At 44.4% G+C, this 10,229-nt stretch overlaps 1 long non-coding RNA gene across 1 annotated transcript; it reads right to left on the bottom strand.

The window, feature by feature from the left end:
- Window positions 1-8,732: 8,732 nt before the first annotated feature.
- On the bottom strand, window positions 8,733-10,177 carry LOC135575833 (uncharacterized). Its single transcript, XR_010467153.1, has 2 exons — window positions 9,673-10,177; window positions 8,733-9,543 (listed from the first exon to the last, which is right to left on the bottom strand). It is a non-coding gene; the product is annotated as an uncharacterized LOC135575833 (long non-coding RNA).
- Window positions 10,178-10,229: the final 52 nt, after the last annotated feature.

Consider the following 10,229-nt stretch of genomic DNA (forward strand, 5'->3'; position numbering starts at 1 on the left):
TAAGTGGTCCAAGTGAGAGTGTGTAAGACATATAAACCTGTGAAACCTATCTTAAGAAAAGTGCATTCTCCCTCTGCACAAATCAAGGACTGAACTTCTCATTGGTGATGTCCATAGCATCCACGCTGCTGCTTTATAAAAGTGTCCCACAGGTACCTGCCATGTGTCTTGTAATAATGGAGCAACCAGTATCAGAATGTGCCATTATAAACCTATATTCATAGCTGTTATTTGTCTCAAAAAAGCAATCTGGCTCCCAGCTGGATCCAGCTTTTGCATCTTCTCTGTTTTGTATGTTCCCATGTTGGTCTTCAGCAGTCCATGGAGATACAGTAAGTCTGTGAGGGCACCAGCTTTTCCCTATATAATGTGCTGCAGGGGGATCTGACTGAAGGAAAGGATGGCACTACAAGCAGCTGGTGGGGTGGGATGGAGAAGCAGTGCTTCTGTCTTTTGGGGTTCTTTTTTCTTTTGAGACCTTTGGTTTTCCTCCAGTCCGCTGTGTCTGAAATCCTGTGACTTTACACATGAATCTCCGTCTTTAGAAAAGGGAAAATTATGTTTTTATCCAACGTATATGCATACAGAGGGGCTGAGGAGGGAGTTTTGAAGTGCCTTAGTTTCCTGCTGGTGCTGGGGATGAGGAGACTAAAATGTCTGTAGAGGCATGGCCTCTTTCAGAGGACCAGTGAGAGCAGGTCTAAGCAAGCTAGGTACAGATATATATGCTTGTCTTATGCTCTTTGTTATATATTTAGTTTATTATAGCTGCTGGAGACAAAGAGGCAACATAAGGTTTGAAAACATGACTTATATAAGACAAAGGAACCCAGTAATACAGTGTACATAAATACGAGAAAAGGGAATTGCTTGCTCTTAGAAATATGGAATAAATTTGCAGACGCACAGTAAAATATGAGAGATTATAAAAAGGCATTAGGGCTGTCACTGTAAAGGACTCAGGGAATTACACAGCAAGCTCACATTACCAATTCAAACTGGAGTTTGCTGTAAAGAATGGCCTGGTCTTTAGAGGTAACAGAATAGCAGTGCAAAGTGCATTGAAATCCGATATTCTGTGGAGAATTCAGCAGGCTCATATGGGCATAGAAAAATGTAAATGGAAAGCATAAGCCATCTACATGGAGCAGTTTCATAAAAACTCAGAGATAAAGAAAATTGCAAAAAATGAGCTATTTGTTCAAAATATCAACCTAGAAAAGAATAGAACTCATGCTGATAGATCAGGACACATTACAGCCATGGTTTGAAGTAAGTGTGGATATATTTATAATTCGCTTTTCTGGCAGAGACTACATGGCAGTGTTGGATCATTTGCATTCCCCTGTGGTTGTGCTATAGGGAACGTATCATTAGAGCATCTCATAATGCCCATCATATCTGCATTTGCCCAGCAGAGGACCACAGAAGGAGGCTGAGCAGTGGCTCAAAGAAAATAATTTTCAACTATTTTCAAGTGCTGACAGAGGAGATTCCACCGTGTAACATCTAGTCCCAGATGTCTTGCATTGAAAGGCCCACTGAAAAATTGAATTAAGACACTTGAGACTTCTTTAAAAAGCTACCAGATCCAAAAGAGATTCTTCTGCTGCTAAGCTTGAGAGACTGCCTTTAAAATATTTTAAGAGGCGGCTGAGAACTAAACTTACTGGTACAGGACTAATCTGGGTGCTTATAAATATGGGTGAAGATATGCAAGAGCCATACTATTTCATGGGGAACAAGGATAACAAAGTGCAAGTAGATGCAGAATGCACATGGAAACAAGACTTTGCAGACTCACAGAGCTCTGCCTGCCAAGGAGATTGCTTCTTTCTCCTTCAGAGAACACATTCCTGAAGGACAGGCTTTTGGGAGATAAGAAGAATATGGAGATGAAGCCTGGGGAAGCACAGTCTGAAAAGACTCTACTGAGATCAGGCAGAGATCAGGAGGAGCTCCTGAAAGACATTTTGCATGCTGTTAGAGCAGCTACTGCCATTTTATTTTTTATTCTTTGTAAGAACCATAAGAAAAAAAAAAAAAAAAGGAAGACGGAGGTGTAATATATGCTATTATTAAGTAGATCAGTGATAACTGTCCTGAGAAGATCAGACTTGAGAGAAACTGGGGCAGAGAAGCCCATTCTGGTACCTGCACTTGCCTACTGCACTATACACTTGTATTAATTTTCCCTGCCACAAACCCTACTTAAGGTCTGTTTGCTAAGGAACACAAAAACCACAGAAACAGCGTTTTGGACTTGTATGGTTGGATGCTCTAGGTTTGTTTGTTGTTGTTGTCCTGGTTTTGTTAAAAACCAGTTTCTCTTTCAGTGAATTTTGCCTGTCAGCTAAAGCCTTCATATTAGCTGCGTTTTCCTGGAGAACCAGACACATGTTTTGGTAAACCTAGCAATGGAATGCGAACTTATTGATAAGCATGGATGGACATCTCGCGAGAGGGGCGACGAGAAACAAGTGACCAAGAAACTGACAACTGTGTATAACATTCCATTCACTTGAATACTTCATATAAAAGTGGGAGATCATGAGGATCTCATCCCTTTTCCCTTTTCTTTTTTCCTTATGGCCGACATTAGTAGAGGACCTTGCTAGTCGTCCCTGCAAACTGAGGCCTAGTGACAGACTGAATCCAGCTCCGGTTGGCTGCAGAGTCTAATCCAGGACTTCAGGTGCCAGCTCTGCAGTTGCTGAGACTTTCAAGATTGGTTTTGTATATTTTGTATTATTTTCTCTATTCTTATTAGTAGCATTAGTAAAACATCTTTAATTTTTTCCAACTCTCTTCTCTCTCTTCTTCTTTTCCTCCCAATCGCCTCTCCTTAGTGGAAAGGGGGGAGAGGGAGGGGCAAAAAGGGGGAAGTGGGGGGGGAAGAGGGGGGGTGACAATACATCTGCCAGGGTTTTATTGTCACCCCACAATCTAAACCCTCGACAGTTGTTTATTCTAAGCTGTGGTTCAAGGGTTTAAATAGCAGCTAAAAGTAACTTTGCAAGTGTTTTGCCTGTATCTTTCAGCACATGTTAATGTCACTAATACATCTCTAGCCATGGTGTGTTCTTCGTTTGGCACAACCACTGTCTCACCGGAGCTCGTGCCCTACCAACAGCTCCTAAGTGTCTCTCCCAGCAGATGCGTTACTGACTATAAGCCACGTTTCTCCAGCTGGAGCTTCTCCACGCTCCTGAGCTCACATGCACTCATGAACAAATACCCCAGACCTTTAGCAGCCACCATTTTAGGATCTCTGGCTACCCTCTGCTGCTCCTGCTGTCTGCTGTACGGAAAGTCCCCACCACATTGATCTCCCCTGCCCAGAAGAGGGTGGTGTTTGCTTAGCAAACCCTTCAACTGACCCCAGCCACACACCACCTCCAGCCATCACCCGGGTCACCCCCTTTCCTTCCCTGGCCTTTCCCACCTCCAGGACTCCCAGCTCTCTGCCTGTGCAGCTCAAAGGACTGACCCAGCTCTCCTGGGAAGACGAGGCACTGCTGGCGGTGCCGGAGCAAGCAGACGTGGTGGGTAGGCAGGATCTGGAAGGAGCAGGTAGGAGTTGAGTTGGGTTCTGTACAGCGCAAGTGTGTCATCTTGGTAAAATAAAAGGACCAATGTTTAGGATTCTGTGGCAGGGCATTACGGTACAAAAATATTAGTAAACAGTCTGCTTATCGTAACGCTGGGAATACATTTAAATTTAGTCTGATTTTGCTGCTTCATCTTTGGCTGTGATTGAATGATGGATTTGTTTGTAGCACCTGTTTTCATGTTCCAGTAAAGCTGCTCATGTGATGTTCAGGCAAGAGAGGGTGAGTCTTTCTGGATGGGGGACAGAAGGAATTTGATGAGGATTCTCATTGTCAGAAAACTGCTAAGTGTTTATGGAACCTGGTGAGACTTCAGCAGCATCTCTGATCTTATTTCATTTTGGAGACGCTCTACAGAGAAAAGAAACCATATCCATTTGTACCAGACTGTGTATTTAAAGGAAATATGCTCAATACACCTCTTTTTGACAGTGCTGAGAGATTAACTCCATGGTCATTGTGTTGTATTGGAGCCACATGGGGATAAATGGGGTTTTTGCCATGTTAGATGTGAAACTCCAGCAAAGTGTGCAACTCCCTTTTCTGTCTTGCAGCTTCTCTTCCTCAGCTTTGAAGTGCTTATGTTGCAATGCTGTGGTGCTCATTGCACCTCCCTTTGGGGCCTCAGGATCTCCGCCCTGCATGCTTGTCTGTTGTTCGTAAGCTTGTTTAGGACAGCTGTACCTCATGGATGTGAATACTCAAAAAAAACCCCAAAAAAACACAAAAACTCTTTTCACAGAATCACAGAACGTTAGGGATTGGAAGGGACCTCAAAAGATCATCTAGTCCAATCCCCGTGCCGGAGCAGGAACACCTGGATGAGGTTACACAGGAATGTGTCCAGGTGGGTTTTGAATGTCTCCAGAGAAGGAGACTCCACAACCCCTCTGGGCAGCCTGTTCCAGTGCTCTGGCACCCTCACTGTAAAGATGTTTCCTCTCATATTTAAGTGGAACCTCTTGTGTTCCAGTTTGTACCCATTGCTCCTTGTCCTATCATTGGTTGTCACAGATAAGAGCCTGGCTCCATCCTCATTACACTCACCCTTTACATATTTATGAACATTAATGAGGTCACCCCTCAGTCTTCTCCCAGCTCCCTCAGCCTTTCCTCATAAGAGAGATGTTCCACTCCATCATCTTTGTTGCCCTACACTGGACTCCCTCCAGCAGTTCTCTGTCCTTCTTGAACTGAGAGGCCCAGAACTGGATGCAATATTCCAGGTGTGGTCTCACCAGGGCAGAGTAGAGGGGAAGGAGGACCTCTCTCAACCTACTAGCCACCCCCCTTCTAATACACCCCAGGATGCCATTGGCCTTCCTGGCCACAAGGGCATAGTGCTGGCTCATGGTCATCCTGCTGTCCACCAGGACCCCCAGGTCCCTTTCCCCTACACTGCTCTCTAATAGGTCACTCCCCAACTTATATTGGATGCTGCGGTTGTTCCTGCCCAGATGTAAGACTCTTTTCCCTCTTCCCTGCCGTTCTCTTCTAATGTCCTTCTGCAAAGCCCTTAGGAGACTTACAGCATGTAATGTGTGTGTCATATCCCTCATATCTCTCCTACCACTTACTAACCTCCACTACAGACAACATGCTTGACCAGCCGGACCTTTGTGTTTGAGACTTGGACTCACACCTTCTCACCCTTATCTTAAAATTACAGGAGACAAAAATAATTTTGCAGGTTACAGTTATACCCGAATAAAAATCACAAGTCCTTGGGTTTACTGATTTCCTGTCAACAGGCTGCCTTTCAGCCCCATTTTCTCCCACTTATATGACTTCAGAGGCAGGTTTGTGGGTGGTCTCCAGGAAGAACTGCTGCCTCGTTGGCTGCTGACACCGGTACAATCAGGGATCCATGGTCATACAGCAGCAGAACATAAATGTCTCACAGGCAAGACAGAGCTTTACTTGTGAAAGTAATGAGGCTCCTCAGGTACACCAATGGAAGTTAGGAAAGACAAGCTTTTTTATTTTAAGGTGGGGGAAAAATAAATCTGACTTCCTCCCAGTCCTCAAAGTATTGCTGTGGGAGCAGAGTAAAGTCTGCGGAAGACTTTTTACTGTGTATTTCAGAATATTTTAATGCTTTGTTTTCTTTGAAAGTTATCTGCAAGGAAACTAGTTTCTTGTTGCTCCTTCCACACATCTCTTGCTTTTCTGAAAATCTCTGAAGTAACATACCTGTAATTACAAAGTCAGATCTCGTTTGCTTTGAGAGGCTGTGCCTAATGGGCAAACAAGTAATTAAGATTTCCAGCCAGCTGTAGACAACTTGAGCCACAAAACTGTTCATTTCAGGGGGAGCTGGAATAATTGGCTCAACTTCAGTTTGCTTTGAAAAACTTAAACTGTTGTTTTAGAATATTGGAGAAAACAAAATAAATAGAACTCACTGAATTGAGAATTGTTGTTTCTGGTTTCACGTTTGAGATTTCAGTGCTATTTAAGGTACTCCTTTCTAATATATAGTGGGCTGGGCTTTTTCACCTCTTAATTAAATAAGAATATTTTTTTAAGGACTTGAGTCCTTAACTGAAGGAATATACTCTTAAGATGTGTGAGACTGCCAAAGACCATAACCATCAAAGAAAGTAGAGAATAGGAACCCTATTATCACTGAGATTAAAAAGAAAATGAGGGTCAGGACTTGTGAAACTGTGAAATACGATCTGAAGAGGCTGATCTGAACATTTTTTACAGTCACAAAGAAAAAAAGGCTTGTTAACCTTTTTCATTGATACCAGTTTCCTTTACATTTAAATTTGAATGTGTAATGTTTCGTTCTTTTTTCTTGTTCTCTTTTCTCATTACTTTTTTTTTTTTTCCATTACTATATAGTGTAATATAGTTGCTGTTATTGTTAACCTTCAGGCAGTCAGAAAATCAGAAGGTTGATGTATGATACACTTTTATCTAGAAAGAATAGCCCTCGCCCTCAGTTTCAAAGAAAATATTGTAAGACTTAATTTGTGATAAAGGTAGCAGGAATGAGAGGTAATGTGGCTCAGAAAAGCCATTTTCTGTTATCTGATGGCAAACTCTACTTCTTTTGGCCACAGGTGTCTCACAGTGCAGAGGCAGGAGTTAGAGAAAACAGAGGTAATTAAGCCCCTACAAGAGCTTAATGTTCCATAAATGGCAGTGAAAAAGAGTGCAATGGTAGCTGCTCTTCAAACCCCAGTGAAGAAAATCTCTGCCTGGTACAACCAGCTGTTATCTGTGCAGGGCATGGAACAGCAGAAGATTGATACAGCTGTCATTAAACCTGCTCTGTTGGGCTGCACTCTGGTAGGACCTGTGGTTATGTGACCTCAGTGGGACTGCTGTCAGAAACGGGTTGAAAAGATGTGGAGGCATCCTCTGCCCAAACAGGTGGCAACATTTATTTATTATGGCGTGAGTTCAGTGGGTCTTACATGCGTCTGCAGACAGCAGCATCTGTGGGGAAAGAGGTGGGTTTTCATGGGGCTGCTGAGTGGGATGACTCGTATTTTCACAATATGTCTGCAGTGTCGTTTATGTCGCATGGATAACATCTGTGGAAGGGACTCACTACGCTGGGCTGCTGAAGATACAACTGCCAAAAAAATAGTACACCTGATTTACTATGAAACCAGGTTCACAGGGCACACAAGGGCAACAGGTGAACAGTAAGAGACAGGACCTTCAGATCCTTATTTTGAGTTTAAAAATTGAGGTTTCTGAGTGGTGCTTAAACTATTCAGGGACATCTAGCTAATGGTACTGGTACTACTTTGAAAAATTCAGTGACAGTTCTACTTAAGACGCAGGACAGTCAGGTACAGCATCCTCACATGCCAGTGAGAGGCAAAAACATAGACAGGGTGGAAGATTGCAGAACAAGCCATAGGTGATAAATGGGTGTAGGCTCATAAATCACATGACAAACTCTGATAATACCAGTGTTCTTACTGTGGAATACTGATTAGCACAAAGTAATAAGTGACAATTCAGCTCTGTCATAATTTGCTTTTGATAAAAACTGTTGTTGAAACAGGTTTTCCCCATGTTCCTTTGAGTTTGTTATCAGAGCTGTGCTGCATGTGGCCTTTTGCAACACTCTCTAGAATAAGAGGCAGAGGAGATCTCGCTCTGCTTATCCATCAGAAATGCCTCCCCGTCTCTCCTTTACCCTTCACTATGCTCTGGTAGCAGGACTTTTTGTACAACTCGTTTGGTTTTCTCTATCTGCAAGGGAGAGTGTCTTCTTCAAAAGAAAGGTGGAGGAAGCTGGGGCAGGTCTCATGAGAAAGAACGTGCAATCTGTGCAAAGTTCTTACCTCTGCAAAGGGAAAGCTGCAAAGTCTCAATTTGCTCAAGCTCTGTGTCTAATAGCTTTGGAGTCAACGAATGCTTTGCTCAGGTCAGAGTTTGTATTTGGGAATAACATTGCTCTCCATCTTTGGAAAAGCTGCTATCCACAGGCAGCAAGGGAAGACAGTTGGGTCCTTTTTGTTAAGGTGGAGGTAAGAATCCTCTTTAGTGCTGCTGCAGGCAATTAGAAATAAGGAAATGGCCCAGTAGTTACCAAGTCCCTGAATCATTAAGTTAATTTTCTTGAAATCACCTATGGGGCATGACATTGTTCATCTCTGCTTGTGTGATCAGTGCTTTTCTACCTTACAAGATCAGGAGACTTCTCCAGGAGTTGGCAAACCATCCCTGGGCCACTGAGAAGTCAGTAGCCCCTTGAAAAATCATAAACTTCTTCAGCTGCATGTGTGGAGGGCTGGGTAAAGACTTTCCTACCATTCTTCTTAAAAGCCCATAGAAAATAGTTCAATCGTTTCTAGAAACTCATGGCCACATACCTCAGCCCCTTACTTACTGCCGTATCTCAAAGGGAACAGTAATTCCTGCATTCCTCTGGGGAAAAAATACCTGGCTAAATGCCTGTGCATCAGTAGCACTTGCAAGATGTACAGTAACAGGTAGATTTTGCCTGGAGTGTGTCCCGTCCCAACAGATGGCATGAGGGATAAGTTAACCCTGAACATGACATGCACCCTGACTCAACAGAAGAGATCAGGTGTGAATTAACTCCGGGTAATTCTGCGTGGAAAAGTGAAGTGAATGACAGACAATCACTCCGGGGGTTCAGTTATGAATTTACTAAAAGCACATGGTGGAATTCAAATTACAGTGATCAGTGACTTGGCAAAAGTATGTTATAATAACACAAAAATTATCAATACATTGATGGCAAAAGCCTTTATAAAAAACAGTGGATTGACAACAATTAGTAACTATAATGCAAAACTTCACAAGACTTTAGCAGGAGAACTTACAATGATATTACTTTTATACATTCAGGAGAAGGGAAAAGAGAGAGAGACAAGGAAAGGTAAGATATCACCGCTCCACAGGTCTCACGATGACCTCTGGGGGGGGGACGCATTGAGGATTTACATGCCACCACCTCGTATCATGTGTGAGGTCGTTTTATAACCCAGTTCATTTATATGCAAGATAGGAGAGGGTGGTTTGTTTCCTCCCTCTGTTCGCTCTTCATGCTAATTAGGAAGACTCTTCTGGAAATGGGTGTGGGGTCTTCAGACTAAGGGCCAGAAGTGAGTTGTTTTGCCTGTCAGAGGTAACTGTTGATTTGTGGTTTCTTCTGGTAGCTGTTTGTCCATCTTTATCATCCCAATTAGGCCATGAGGCCTTTCACAGCAACACTGTTAATTCACTTTATCTTCTGCCTCCATGGCCATCTATCTTTTCGGCTCAAAGTATCAATCACAAAATCTTGGGAAAGATGAGATGCCTGCCTCCACAATCATTTATCTTTTCCTCCCAAAGTAACAAAAACCAGATGTTTAAGGCATAACATAGGCCTTTGTTCTGCTAATGATGGGGAGAGCGCTTCAAGACTGTCGCAAGGCGGATGGATCCCTTCCTGTGGAATGAGGTGTACACCTGTATTCTCTGGGATATATTACCCTGTACCCAAACAGCCAAAGATGCTGGGGTGACCAGTATCTCAGAAAACCTTTAGGCACAGCAGCAGAGTGAAGCCTCTACTTACCTGAAATGTCCCCAAGGAAGAAAATACTGCCCTGTCAACCGAGAGATTGTGACAGAAAGCAGCTCTGGGCATTTGCTTCACGTTGGTGCTTCCCTACCTGCCAGGGCCTGCAAGCACGGTAAAACACAGCCAGTGCTGGGAAACATGCACAAGGAGGTAAATCTGCGGGGCACGGTGCCCTGGGACTTGTGTGCTGCTGACTGCCCTGTGTCTGCACAGGTATGAGACGTGACCCGAGCATTTCCAGCGCGGGAGCTGACAATGCTCTGGAGAGACCCTTGCGCCGAACAGGATGAAAACCCACGCCCAGCCGCCTCCCTTCGCCGGGCTCGCCCTGCTCCTCCCGGGAGGACGCCTGGGGACCGAGGGTGATGCTGACCCCGCTGACCGGGCCGGCCTCGCAGCCCCCGGAGGCGGGTCTCCGCTCCCCCACCGCCCTCCGCATCTCGGCGGGAGGAACACTCCCTCTCGGAGGCGGCTCTGCCCGCAGCAAGGGGCAGCTCCGCGCCGCCCCCGCCGCACCGGGACCCCCCCACCCCAGCCCCGGGGGAGGCGGT

Source organism: Columba livia, chromosome 1, assembly GCF_036013475.1.
Source record: "Columba livia isolate bColLiv1 breed racing homer chromosome 1, bColLiv1.pat.W.v2, whole genome shotgun sequence".
Classification (NCBI taxonomy): Eukaryota; Metazoa; Chordata; class Aves; order Columbiformes; family Columbidae; genus Columba; species Columba livia.